Source organism: Chiroxiphia lanceolata, chromosome Z (genome assembly GCF_009829145.1).
Source record: "Chiroxiphia lanceolata isolate bChiLan1 chromosome Z, bChiLan1.pri, whole genome shotgun sequence".
In the NCBI taxonomy this organism is placed as follows: Eukaryota; Metazoa; Chordata; class Aves; order Passeriformes; family Pipridae; genus Chiroxiphia; species Chiroxiphia lanceolata.
Genome location: NC_045671.1, coordinates 788,819 through 803,234, shown reverse-complemented (window position 1 = coordinate 803,234; position 14,416 = coordinate 788,819). Strand labels below are relative to the sequence as shown.

The following is a 14,416-nucleotide window of genomic DNA, read 5'->3' as shown; positions in this document are numbered from 1 at the left end:
CTCCTGGGGATGGCGAGGGGCGACAGGACCCCTCCGGCTGCTCCTCCTGGGGATGGCGAGGGGCGACCGGACCTTGGGGTGGCTCCTCCCGGGGATGGCGAGGGGCGACAGGACCCCTCCGGCTGCTCCTCCCGGGGATGTCGGGGGTGAGGGTGTGGTGACAGGACGCCTGGGGCTGCTTCTCCCGGGGATGGCGAGGGGGGTACCGGCCCTCGGCGCGGCTGCCGCCGGGGCTGCCGGGGGTCCCCCTGCGCGGCCCCCCCGGTCTGTCGGGCAGCGCCCGCCCGGTCCCGCCCCCCGCAGGTGCCCCCGCGCGGCGGGGGCCGGTGCGTGACGTCAGGCGGGGCGGGCGCGGTGCCGGTGCCGGCCGGGCCATGGCGGAGCGGCCCCGGTGGGTGAGTGCGGCGGAGCGGCCCCGGTGGGTGAGTGCGGCGGAGCGGCCCCGGCACTGCCCGCGCTGTCCCCGAGCCCCGCGGGGCGCGGTGCCGGGGGGAGGCGGGTGCGGGGGGGAGCGGGTCCGTGCCCCCCGTGCGGGATCGCCCGCCGGGAGCGGTGCCGGTGTCGCCTCGTCCTTCGCCGCGGCTCAGCCGGGCGTGCCCGAGACCCCCGTCGCCGGGATGGGAACCCGCGGGAGCGCCGGCTCGCTGCCGGAGAGGGCGGGTGGATGCACAGGCATTGCTGCTGCCCGGCTCTGTGCGGGCTCGGTGGGTCTTTGTGTGCCCGGTGGGGCTGTGCGGGGTCTGTGTGTGTGTATGTGCCCTGTGTGTCTGTACGTGCCCCGTGGGGTCTGTGCGCGCTATATGGGTCTGTGTGTGCTCCAGGGATCTATACAGGCTCTGTGTGTCTGTGTGTGCTCCAGGGATCTATACGGGCTCTGTGTGTCTGTATGTGCTCCAGCGGTCTATACAGGCTCTGTGTGCTCTAGGGATCTATACAGGCTCTGTGTGTCTGTATGTGCTCCAGGGATCTATACAGGCTCTATGTATCCATATGTGCTCTAGGGACCTATACGGGCTCTATGTGTCTGTATGTGCTCTAGAGATCTATACAGGCTCTGTGTCTGTGTGTGCTCCAGGGATCTATACAGGCTCTATGTGTCTGTGCGTGCTCTAGGGGTCTATACAGGCTCTGTGTGTCTGTGTGTGCTCTAGGGGTCTATACAGGCTCTGTGTCTGTGTGTGCTCCAGGGATCTATACGGGCTCTATGTATCCATATGTGCTCTAGGGGTCTGTACAGGCTCTATGTGTCTGTATGTGCTCCAGGGATCTCTAGGGGCTCTGTGTGTCTGTGTGTGCTCTAAGGGTCTATACAGGCTCTATGTGTCAGTATGTGCTCTGTGTATGTGCCTTGTGTGTCTATATGGGCTCTATGTGTCTCGGTGGACTGTGTGTCTGTATGTGTTCTATGGTCTGTATGTGCCATGTGTGTCTATATGTGCCCCATGGCTCTACACATCTGTATGTGCCCTATTTGTCTATGTGTCTGTACATGCCCTGTCAGTCTGTACAGGCTCTGTGTGTCTGTACATGCCCTGTGTGTCTATATGTGCCCTGTGAGTCTGTACAGGCTCTGTGTGTCTGTACATGCCCTGTGTGTCTATATGTGCCCTGTGAGTCTGTACAGGCTCTGTGTGTCTGTATGTGCTCTGTGAGTCTGTACAGGCTCTGTGTGTCTGTATGTGCTCTGTGAGTCTGTACAGGCTCTGTGTGTCTGTATGTGCTCTGTGAGTCTGTACAGGCTCTGTGTGTGTCTGTATGTGCCCTGTGAGTCTGTACAGGCTCTGTGTGTCTGTACATGCCCTGTGTGTCTATATGTGCCCTGTGGGTCTGTCTGTGTCTGTATGTGCCCAAAGTGTCTATATATACAGACTGGTGGGCTTGCACAGGTAAACCTGCAGCTGAGCTCGTGTCAGCGTGCCCAGCAGGTCCCCGGAGCCCTTCCCTGTGTCTGGAGAAATAAACCTGCTTCCCTCGCTCTCCCCCCATCCAAGGCAGGCTGCGTTTGCTCCTGGTCACATTATTTACTCTCACCTGAGCCAGACCCTCGGGTGGAGGTGGCAGGTGCTGACAGCCCAGGCTTCAATGGCATCAGACAGGCTCGGTGTGCAGGGAAAGGTGTGTGTGGCTGCCGTGGCAGGAGGCACAGCACCTCGGGAAGATCCATCCCGGGCTGATGTGGTGTGAGTACCAGAAAGTGGAGGGGGGAGGAAACCCAACCCTGGGGGCTGTCCCTGCATGGCTGCCCGGATGCAGCCTCCAGCCCGGAGGTGTGGGGCTGGTCAGGGCAGAGGGTCCCCCAGGTGTGCACCCCAAGCTCAGCCTTTTCTGAGTGTTGGAGGTGTTCAGGTACCTCTGTTGCCTGTGTCTTATCTGTGTGCTCGGGGAATGTCGCGGCTGGAGAAGGTGATGTGCAATGTCAGGGGTTTCTCTTGTTGAAGCAGCCGGCTTGGAGTGGACATGCAAAGCCTGGCTGCTGCTGAGGGGGTCTCCCTCTCTGCTTTCAGCTCTGTGTTGCTTGCTCCTCACAGTTAATTAGACACGACTAATCCTATCTGGCGCTGGGAACTTCCCAGCAAACACGGAGCGCCTTTCCCTCTCCTGGTCTGCAGCAGGAGTCCAGCCTCCCCTCCTGCAGAACCACGCCTGGGGACCATGGGATCGAGGTCAGATTTGCAGTGCCCTTCCTCCTTTTGGCTGGACAGATGTCTGTCAGGTTGAAGGTGACAAGCTGGAGGTGTGCGGGTGAAGGGCTGCAGGGAACGGGAGACCACGACTGTAGTGAGGGTATTGCAGGAGTAAGGGCTAGATTTATGCTGAATATTTTGAGGAAAAATCTCACACACAGCAGGTGAACATCAGCATTCCCCCTCCCTGCAGAGGAGGAGAGGGTAAAGGGGCACGATCATCCGTGTTCTGTTGATGCCCCTGTGCTTGGGAGGACCATCTCTGTGAGCTTCTGCCCTCGCCTTGGAGCCAAAGCAAAGGATCAGGCTCCCTTGGGGACACGGGTTAGTGGTGGGCTGGGGCAGTGCTGGGTTAATGTTTGGACTCCGTGGTCTTAGAGAGCTTTTCCAAGCAAAACGATTCTGTGACTGTGATTCACAGCAGTCCTTCCCTCCTCCAGCTGCAGCCCACCCTGTTAGTGAGGACTGATAAAATCTGCAATCCCAATCAAATAACTCAGAAAGAAGGACTGCAAGCATCTTGGCCAACCTCAAGCTCTCCAGGTTGAGTCCTCCATGCAGATGGTCTCTGTTTATCTTTTCTTTACACATATAACAGAGACGTGAAGACCTGCCTCCAGGAGCTGGATTAGCTTCTCATTCTGCTCCTGGGTGCTGAGCAGCAGGGCAGAATCGCCAGAACTGGTGTTATGAGCTGAACTAAACTCTCAGTTTTGCAGGTGGCATGAGGCAGCTCGCAGTTGAAGCTGTTTCAGTAGATGCCATTTGTCTGCCCTTGCTTGGGCATCTGAAAGCGTCTGTTCTGAGCTTCCCCTCACCAAGTGGGGGATACAGGCACCTCCCAAATGGGAAACGTTTCACCCTTTGGAAAGCTTCATACACAGCACAGGCAAACGGTTTTCAGGGTTCTGGTTCTGACTTGGATATCTGAGATCGAGAGGTCTAAATTTAAGCGAGATAAATCTCACCCAGTGCCTGCAAACTTTGGGGTTTCGTCTTTTTGCCTTGGATCTTTCTTTTTTTTTTAGCATGACCCTGCTCTTCCCCAACCACTCTGGACTCTCTCTTGAAGCATAAAAAAAACCCCTCTGAAACTTTCCACGTCCCCAGGTGGGGGAGAGGTGTTGCAGAAATGCAACTGCAGGGAAACGTTTGCAGCTCATCCTCCTGCAGGCGCAGAAGTCTGGGTTAAAAAACCAGGCTGTTAATTTTGTGTTAATGGCTCTGAGCAGTGGTGAGTCGTCCCACCCCCTCCCTCCCCCCCTTCCCCCCCCTCCCCCCGTACCTTGTGCCAACATTTAATTGCTCTCACTCTGGAGAGATGCTATCTCATTTCAAGGTTGAACTTTGCTAGCTTTGACTTGCGGAGGAAGGGGGTGTTGTTGTGTCCTTGTCACAAACGTGACTCCTCACTCCCAGCCCGCAGTGACGGGTCACCTCTTCACCTGCTCCTCGGGAGTCTGAAGGTGCCGAGGCGCTCCTGCCGTGTACCTTTTTTTGTGGCCACCCTTGGGGTGCCCCTGGTGTGACCACATTGCCCAGGTGCCTGCCTGGAGGCAGCCGCGACCTTGGCTGTGCCACTGCGTAGCCGTGAGCTCGTTTTTTGACTCTTTGTGGATGTATTTCCCATTGGAAATTGGCACCTTCGAGGACCTACTTTTGCTCTGGCTTTGCTCTGATGCATTATGCAAAAGAGATGCCCCACGCTCATCCCAAATCCTTTCCTGGCTCTGGCAGAGTTCCCTTCCCTGGCCTTCGTGTGTTACATTCCAACTCGAAAACATGGTCTGTTGGACCACTGTGACATCCACTGAGCTGATTTAGGTCTTCATGCAACTGTGTCATCAGCAAGCCATCCTTTGGTTACTGTGGGGTTTTTTGTGTTACAGATTTGTGTTCAGTATAATCCCCCGGAAGGAATCGCAGATCAGACTGAGCAGCGACAAAAAAATCCCAAAAGACGGTGCTTTGGTGCTGTTCTCCCTCTCTGATCTCACTTACCAGCGGCCACACTGGGGGCTGTACCAGCACACACCTAACGTGCGTGGAGTTGGTTACACCTGCTGCGAGATTCATCCTCAAAATATTACGTGCTCTGGAGAATCACAGAATATTCTGAGCTGGAACGCGGGCAAACGCTGTGTCGAGGCAGTAATAATGTCTTTTAGATAGATAATAACTCTTCTAAATAGAGCTAATTCCAGGAAATTCAGCTGGCTGATAGGAATTGTATTTTTAGCCTCCGGTTCGTGTATTTACCTGAAATTCCTGTCCTGCCTTTGTAGCTGGAGCTGACCCCGGGTTGCCTGCTGCTCCCGCCTTTCACCTAAATACTGTGGCTAAACGAAGTTTCTGAGTTTCGGTGGTTGGTTTTAAAATGCTTTGTTTTGGCAGACGTTCGTCAGTACTGAAATTCCTGTTGTTAAGGGGGTTTTAAGGGGCTTTAGGGCAGGTTGCACGGGAGGTTGTTGGGAAAGACCCTGTTTTGCATGACGGGGTGCACACGGTCAATCTGTAGGCTGGGTTTCTCTCATCCTCTTCGGTAACTGTTTTATCCCATCGCAGCACAACGCTCGCTTCCAGTTTTACTGATGGTGCCTAACAGTGAATCTGGCAGCTATCTAATTCTCTATTCCTAGCATGCTTAAAAAGTGCCTTATTTTACAATTAATTCTGTTGGCTGTACAGATTTAATGGATTCTTTTAGAGGTTCTCATCACTCACCGACCTTGGACATTTCTTTTCCAGAGCCGTTTCTTTCTCCTTTTCTGTGCCTAGAAAGATCACGTTTCCACGCATTTTCCACATCTCATTTTTTACCAGAATGGCATTTTCATTGTTTAAATCCTGCTGCTTCTCCGTGTTTGTAACTTCTGGAGTTTTTTGGTGGAAGCTTTAAGCGGCTCCCTTGCTCTCAGTGATGCCAACAGCTGCTTTGGGCTTTGTGAAATTTGCCCTTTCAAATTTAGACACTGCTGCCATTATTTTGGGCATGTTTCTGTGACTAGCAGGGAAACAGAAAGAAACTATAATAGAAGAAGACTTGCATTAGACATGGCAGTTCATTTTGGCTTCATCCTTGTCACATAAACCTGCTGCTACTCCATGGGCGATTAACACTGAAATGTGACCTGCTCCCGTGTGCCAGCAGTGACTTATCATCCAAAAGACCTACTGGTGTGCTCCTTGGCTTTGGTGTCGATTATCTATTAGTTGTTTGCACTGTGGCATTTTTATTTGCCCCTCTGGGCACATGGAGGTGATGAACAGTGGCGAGATGTTGTCCTCCTTGGGGAGAGCAGGAGATTCGGTACTTATGGCTGGCAGAAGGAAATCACACACTCCCCGTGGGTGAATTATTTTGACACACTCAACACCGAGTCTTGTGCCTCAGTGTCCTCATGCTCCTGTCCCAAATGACCACTTACACCCTTCAGACCTCACCAGTCGTGCTCTCCCAGGCAGGCACGGTGCCGACGGGTGCAGCCCAAGCTTGGCACCGGGAAGCCCGGTCAGTGCTAGAGCGAGATTAAACAGTGATCTGCTTTGAGGGCTTTCCAGGCAGAATTGCATGTGAGGATTTACAGGAGCCGATTTTAGCCCCGCTGGAAGGTGCCAGGGTGACCTTGCCGTCACTCCCTGTCACCGCAGCCGGGTCAGGAGCGGAACAAGCTCCCAAATCTCGGCTCCTGAAAACTTCCCCCGGCTTGGAGTCTGCGGGAGGAAATAACGCTGCGTGTTCCTGCAGCACTTTCCACCCAAGCTGAGCCTGTCTTTAAAAAGCAGCCGGCGTGGTTGTGCTTGGAACAAGCAGCTCAGTTTCTATATTATACACAACAGTCATCTCCGTAGGAAGCCGCCCAGCCCACGCCGCTGCCGCAGCCCAGAGCTACACGGCTCCTGCTTATCCTCGGGGCGTTCCTGGGAGGAAGGGAAGGAGCGGGGGAACCTGGGGAAGGAGCTTCTCAGAGTGCCCGTGTCCGTGTGAGCAGCAGTGCCCGGTGTGTGCCTGCCTGCCGGGTCACCGCGGGGATGCTCCCGCATCGTTCCGGCTGCGCAGCCGCTCCCTGCGGGCAGAGCGGTCCCCTCCCGGGATCCGGGATGGATCTGCCTGGAAGCCTGCGTCCTGCCCTTGTGTCCTTAGTCGTGCGTCTCCTCTTGCACCCAGGTGCTGTCCTCACCTGCTGTGAGCTGCTGGTAAATAAAAACCAACTGCCCTGACCCGTGGTTTTACTCCCAGGCTGAGCGACGGGAGACCCCGAGTCCTTGTGATTTCCCGAGGAAGTGACCTGGCTGTGCCTCAGCTTCGTGTTAGGACCCCTCTGGATTCTAGGGGAAGAGCAAACAGTCCCCTAGGCTGATACCTTGGGTGTCCATCTGTCCCAGCTGCTCGGATTGTTTGCACGATTTAATTCTTGGCTACACCTGGTTTTACAGCAGTGTTAATTCCATGGTAACTGATGCACCTGCAACAGTCAGCTATGTAAACTAGGATAAAAGGGCCAATCAAATTTCATGTTTCGGAGTAAAGGCTGGAGCACTGACTGCAGGCTTCCTAAGCCCTTCTCCCACAATCCCTTCCTAAAGGAAACTGTGCAGATCATCTCCGGACTCTGAGAGAGGCTTGTTCCTGCCTAAAAGTGAGGTGGGGCTGGGAAAATGCAGAATACCAGCTATGGAGGCATGAGCCTTTCAGGAAGGAGTTGTTCCACCTTCCCCATCTCTCACTTGGGTGTCTGTGATCCCTCCAAGAGGAGCTGGGGGCATTCCCAGCCCCAAACCGTGTGGGTTTATGGAGGAGGGGAGGCAGGACCATGTTTGGTTGGGGTCAGGGTGGAATATCATCCTGTACCTGCTGTCACAGCACCAGTTGTACCCAGCTCCTTGCTGGGGCTCTGTGCTCCATTAACTCCCCTTACCCTGTCCTGTGAAATATGGAAAGTTGTGAACTATGAGAAAGTGCCTTTGGGTAAAGGTAAATTAAACCCTTTGCATGCTGTGAGGGGGCAGGGCTGGAAATGCCAGCGTGGAAGTAGGTCCTGGCTTAAAATGATTTCAAGGACAGAGAGTAGGTGCTGGGCTTCTCAGGATCTGATTGAGCTGGGACCGGTTCCAATTAAAATGAGATCAAGGAGAATGGGACGAGGAAAAAAAAAAAGTGTCTTTGCCTTTCTGTCAGTACTACAGCTTGAAATACTGGGACTGGGTTGAGTGCTGGGCTCTTCTCCCCGCTCCCCAGGGGTGTCCTGAGAGGCTGGTGTGCTCCTGGTTTGGTTTCAGGGCTGCAGAGGCCAAATGCCCACGTCGCAGCCAAAGAGTGGTGGTGGGATGGCTGGGTGGGGAAGGGTCTACACCTGAGCCCAGGAGGGTGATCCCAGGACCTGAGCTGCGTCCCTGGGGGCGTGGAACTTCATCACATCCCATCACAGCTGTGCTGGAGCTCCTGATGTGTGAACAGGAGCTAATCCTCTGTCAGAGGAGGGACACAAAAATGATCAGAGGACAGGCCAAGACCTGGGGGTGTTCACCTGGAGAAGAGAAGGATCCAGGGAGACCTGAGAGCCCCTTCCAGGGCCTAAAGGGGCTCCAGGAGAGCTGGAGAGGGACTTGGGGATGGAGGGACAGGACAAGGGGGAATGGCTTCCCACTGTCAGAGGGCAGGGTTAGATGGAACATTGGGAAGGAATTCCTGTCTGTGAGGGTGGTGAGGCCCTGACACAGGTTGTCCAGAGAAGCTGTGTCTGCCCCTGGATCCCTGGAAGTGTTGAAGGCCAGGTTGGATGGGGCTTGGAGCAACCTGGTCTAGTGGAAGGTGTCCCTGCCCATGGCAGGGGTGGGAATGAGACAATCTCTGATGGTCCCTTCCAACCCAAACCATTCTATGATTCCATGACTACCTTTCATCTCTCTTACAAGAAGTGAATCTGACCCAGAGAGCATTTCAGGTAATTTTTTTTTTTAAGAATTGCAGTTATTTAATTTCTGGGAATTCTGATTTCTCCGTGGGTTTTGTTTGTTTGTTTTCAATTTTTTATTTATTTATTTTTTAAATTTGAGGTCATATCGACTTCAGAAAGCCAGAGCCTGAAATGAGCAGGACAGCCTTCGTTTCCTCCCACATCTCCCCATCTGAGCATGGTCATAAATGCAGAAATGCCATAAATTAGAAATAATGACGTGCTTTTGGCAAGGCACTAAGGATGGAGCGGGCTGCTGCTGTATCCATGAATGTTGGCAAGGCTTGTCCTCTTGCTGAGGAAAGCTGGGAGCAGGGAATGGGTGGCCAGGAGCTCTTCCTGGGGGAGCCAAAATAGGAAGCCCTGTGAAGCAGAAGTGCCTGTGGGATGGAGAGAGTCAGGTCTTGTAGCTCGTGGAGTTGCTGTAGGCTGAAAGGGATGCTGCAGGACTGGGGCAGATGTGCGTCCAGCTGCATCCAACAGGAGCTGGAATGTGTTCTTCCCTCCTTCACGCCTGTGCCACCATTTGCTTGACTTCAGTGGGACCCAATTTAATGCAGAATTGAACGTTTCACTTCTGTCTCCTGTATTTGCTCACAGCCGAGGTTGGTTTTGGACTCTGTGGTAGCGGAATCAAGGAAATGGGAAATTTGATGAGACTCTTTCAGAAAAACAAATCTGGATCCGTAAGTGGTGGCAGCGAGAGGATCGCGACGAGCACGGTGCCATCTCCTCTGAGTCATCTCCTTTCTGCTCGGACAAGGGGCAGGGAAGTCTCAAAGGGCACCTTGACGGGCTTTACGTTTGCCAGAAAATATCAGTGTTGGATGTACGATCGACTTTTTGACTCGTCTCACGTTTCAGCTTCACTCGAGTCTGACCTGCCCTTGTTATTAGACAGAGGGGCACGTTCTGCTTGTTTGAAAAGGAAGCAAAAATGCTGAGGGTAACGAGGTGGCTGGACCTGCTCCCAAAATACCTGTTTGATGTGGGGCATGTGACAGGTGCCCGTGCCATCTGTGTGTCCCTCCGGCTCCAGTGGCATCACTGCTCACCTCCAGGCAGGTGACACACAAGCGGGTTTTTGGTAAATACCAACTAATTAACAGAATGTAAGTGCTGCAGGGAAAGGATGAGGGTGGTGCAGACACAAACAAGACCCGTTAGTGGCACTGATCGTGCTGGAGTTTGATCAGAGCACTCAAAGGGCCTCCTTATCTTGTGTTGTTTGGAGAGCACAGAGGCAAACCTGCTTTTGGGAAAGGCTTTTACAGTCCTGGTCTCTTTGAGTCATTAGAAATGCTGAGGTCTCCTGTGTTAAAGACAGGACTGAGGATGAAAAAAAAAAAAAATCACATATCTCTGAGCTGAAAAGCTAATTGCTGCCTGCTCTTCAAAGGCAGCAAAATGGGCCGAGAGAGCGTGTTGTGAAGAAAAGAGGAGTAGCTTGGAGGAAATTCTGGTTATAATACTTGCAACATCTTTTCAGTGCGTGGAAACGTGTGTTTCAGCAGGTCCCAGGAGCAGTCGCAGGATTAACGCAGCAGCAGCTGTCAGGGCAAAGTCTGGAAAGTCTCTTTTTCCCCATGGAAAAGTGTGGGTTGGTACCTGTGCTGCTCTCACCCGTTTTGTTTCACCGGTGCCGTGAGGCTGAGGAGGCCAGACAGCCCTGCAGACCCTGGGAAGGGCGTGAGGAGTGATGCCAAACACAGAACATCCCTTGCTGGGGGCGCAGGGTGCCCGTCCCCCCGTGGAGTCACCAAATCTCCCAGTGGTTTGGACTCACAGCCTGGAATCTAAGCTCATTTCCTGCTCTGACCTCTTTTATCTGAATAAATCTCGTATGCCTGCTACGACTCAGACAGCAAAAGTAATCTTTGTTGCCACAACATGTGTGTCAGCTCTTCTTTATCCCCGCTGTAAGAGCTGCAAAATGCTTCAGGAACATAAGCATTTTTGCGAGCAGTAGAGATTGAAGGGGGAGTCTCCGAGGCTCCTCGAGTCTTTGCAAACCAAACCACTCAGCCAGGTTTTCTTGGCATGATTGCTTTTGTAAAATGGTTATCTTGCCACCCACTGGAGCCAAAAGTGAAGGAAAGGATTAAGGCTGTGAAATTGCTCCATCCTGATCGCTCTTTCACAGCCCTGGGCAGAGCAGAAGGGGTGTTTCAGAGCAATATTCAGGCAGATGCTGGGCACTGGGGGCCTAGAGCCCGGGCTGGTGCAGAGGACCTTAATTGCATTGCTCTAGCCCTGCATCAGACCTGAAAACAGAGCAAACCAACCCAAACCTTCACAACCTCCCAGTTTTGCTGTGGAGCTGCTGTCTCCCTCCCCTCCCTCCCTTCTGGGCACCCCAGAGGCAGGATCATGCCTGGTTCACACAATCCTTGTGCAGCAGGCAGTGCTCTCTCACCTGTGCTCCTGCCAGGTGCTGTTTGGGCTTTGATACCTGTGTTCACCTCCAGCTCCTGTCTGTTTTTTTCCACCAGAGGTGTGTTGGTGGGACATTTCTCCTCCCGGGCTGTGATCAGCTTGGACACAAAGTGCTGTGTGTGACACCCCACCCCTCAGGGGAAGGGGGCATCCAGGGTTTGTAGGTGCTCGTGGCTGAAAGGAACAGCAAAAATCAGAGGGTCTGAAAAAAAGCTCACGAAAGTTTTACTGGGAAATTACTCGCTTGGTCTGGGAATTGGTGTGTTGGTCCTGGCCTCCTGGCATGAGCACATGGCAGTGGGTTTAGATAAAGGGGTGGGGTGAAAGGGGATGAATTGAAGAGGAGGAGAGAGAGAAAGGAAGAAAGAGAGAGGAAAAATCACCAGCCCTGTCTGGGCTGATGGTTGATCCAGCTGACAGGATATCCAGGGTCCTGTGGGCGCTGCCTGGGTTTGGTGGGGGCACCACTTTAGAGAAGTGTTCCCGTTCCTGGGGAGAAGTTCCTGGCTTTTTATGCAAATTATTTCTTGTGCACAGTCTCTCATACCTTTCTGGGAATGGTTCAGAGGCCTTGGGAGCCTTGGGTTGTCTTGATTCCCCTACAGTCCATACCAACTTCTTGGCCTCATTCCTGTGCCGTGCTGATCTCCAGGAGCTAGAACAAGGGTGTTTGTCCCATAAAAGTGCTGCCCTTCCTCTGCATGGCCCGTTCTCCAGCCACATCCTGGTCTTTCTCAATTATTACCAGCAATCCTTGGTTATTCCCAACAATCTTTGGCTGTTATTCCCAACAATCCTTGGTTAGTTCAGCAGCCACCCGGCTGTTGGTGTTTGGGACATACTCATCAGCCCCTTATCTTCTGGGATTCTGCGCTGTCTCAGGAGCACAGTCCCCACGTGGGACAGAGCAGAACCTCACAGGGCTCTGGAGGACTATGGTGCATGGCTGCACCCTCTAAATTTTCTGATCTCGGTTAAGGCTCCTCTTGGCACGAAGGATATCAACTTCACAACTGTCTTAACTGTGCCTGGGCAGCAGCTTGGCTGGTGTGCCCCAAAACACACCGGGTGCCTGCCGTGGTGGAGCAACCCCAGCAGAACTGAGCCTGGTCCTCGTCCCAGAGGAACTGGAGGACTGGCTGGATCTGTTTCCCCCACCCTCGCCACGACCCCATTAAAATTTAAGGGTAAAAGTGGGAGGAATGAAAGAGAATTTGCTGTTTAAGGCTTTTAATTCGTTTTTACCTCAAGCGTTAGCTGGGGTTTGCGCAAACCGCTGGCAAGGCAATTAAAGTGGCTTTTTAATGGGTTATTTTTGTAGCTTCACCATGGTGGGAGCTAAAGATCCCAGGCTGTGAGCTGCCTGGGGTGGGGGCCATCCTTTTGCTGTGCTGCTCTGATGTTAAATCCCTAATTGGGTTTTATTCACGAGCCCTGGCTGAGTCACGACGAGAGAGAAGGCACAGGGGTGCGTGCGGCTGGGTGGAACACGGGGAGCAAAACACCCAGGCTGCAGTCCCCAAGGCTCCAGGTTGGATCCACCCTGGAAGACTAAAGGACTTCGGGCAGTGCGGTGTCCGGTTTATTTTGGATGGTTGACGGGTATTTTGCAGAAGTAAGTCCAAGCAATGAAAAAAAAAAAAAACAAACGGATTCTCTGAGAGTTCCTCTTAAATCTTGAGTGCTGTTGGGAGAAAATGAGAGAGAGTACATGAGAGCTCTGGGCTTTCTGCGCAAGAGCATGATGGCTGTAAAGCAAACCTATTCATCCAAGTGCTGGGCAAGCCCAGTGAACTGCATCCCCTGCTGGGTCCCACGTGGTGATGGATGCCATGATGATAATGGAGTCTAATTTCAGGCTTATTCTGGGGATGTTTTCCTGGAAAATAACCCCGTCTGCAGCCCCCTTGGGGCTTGTCCCATCTGGGAGTGCAGGTGCCCCGAGGGCACTGGGCACAAACCCCAGCACATTCATCCTGGGTCATTCATCCCGGCCTCACACTTCCCTCCCTTAGCACAGTGTGTCCTGTGCTGCTCATTCCAACACTTGAGTCCATTTCACAGCACAGCATGGGAGGAATGCAAGCTTCGGGTCTGGCTCAATTAATTTCTTGTGCAGCTCGGCCAAGGGAGACCGGGGAGATGAATCTGTTTCTCCCTGCACCGCTCATTCATTCAGCTCCTGCCTGCATTAGCACACCTCTGCTGCCTCGCTGTCTCTCTCCACCTGGGTCGTTTAGAGGAGTGCTTCCTAAAAATAGCCTCCTGGATTGATGTCTTTCCGGCATTATTCTGTGCAGCTCTAAAAACCAGCCTAGGAAGGCTGTCCAGTTCATTGACGTTTCCTTAAAATACAGCTAATCCATGTAATCTCATTATAGTAGTAGGTGATTATACTGACAGCAAGCTTTAGCAGTGGTCCAGCAAAGCCTTTTATTCCCCATCTATTATCTGGGTGGCTAAAAGTCACTGGGAGTGTGTTTTTGGGTTTGTTTGGTCTGTGTTTTAGGAGCAGGATTTACAGTATTTTTGGTTTAATTCTCTGGGAAATGCCCTGCATTGTTTCTGAAGATGCTGGCACGTTTCTGCCGCTGGCTTTCAGCCTTGCTGGCATCCCATGGCTGCACACCAGGGTCTCCCAAAATCATTGGGAAGCAGTAAAACAGCAGAGATCTTTTTCCCAGAGTAGATGAGGAGAAGCTTTGCTGTGGGAAGCTTATAGTGTGGGATTCCTGGTCTCCAGCCTCTCTTGGGGGGCGTGGGACCTTGTGCCCTGCTCTTTATGGAGTCAGACTAAGAAAAGGCGGAATTTTGGGATGCTGTGAGTGATCCTTCCCAGCTTTGGGAAGGACCTGCCCTGCTCCCCCAGGTAGGTGGGATGTGTGGGGCTGGCTGGGGGACAGAGATGTGCACCCTGCACAGAGACCTTACCGTGAGGGAGGGCTCTGTAGAAGCAGTGAAGCAGTTTGGGCTTGAAAGATGGCTCAGACCTGCCCTCAGAGATGTGCATCTTCCAGGAGACATTGCTTCCTAAGCCTCTGTGGACTTGGATCAAGGGCTGGTCCAACAGTGGTTGAATATCACAAAGCTTATGGTGCCGTGCTGCACCTGGGCAGTCTCCTTGATGTATGATTAGTTCTCCTCGAGGTCTGAACAGCCAGGGCTGTTTAGGGTGGGTCTCAGGTCTCTGTGTGCTCGGTCTGGCCGTGCTCAGTGGCCTTGCCCCTTGGCCTGGCAGCCCTGGCGCCCTGGGGGATCATTATTTTGGCGGTGTCTGCCATCGCCCTCCTCCTCCCGAGGTGGTGGAGGTGCAGCTCTCCCAGGCCCCCAGTGTTGCTG

At 53.3% G+C, this 14,416-nt stretch overlaps 1 protein-coding gene across 3 annotated transcripts in view; it reads left to right on the top strand.

The window, feature by feature from the left end:
- Window positions 1-357: 357 nt before the first annotated feature.
- Window positions 358-14,416, top strand: part of MAPK4 (mitogen-activated protein kinase 4) — a 47,351-nt gene continuing 33,292 nt past the window's right edge. For 2 of the 3 annotated variants that reach the window (XM_032675533.1, XM_032675531.1), the window contains exon 1: window positions 358-422. The gene's annotated coding sequence lies outside the window, so the exon portion shown is untranslated. Of the gene's footprint in view, window positions 423-1,999; window positions 2,181-14,416 lie in introns of those variants that run through there. The other variant, XM_032675532.1, reaches the window with a different exon arrangement.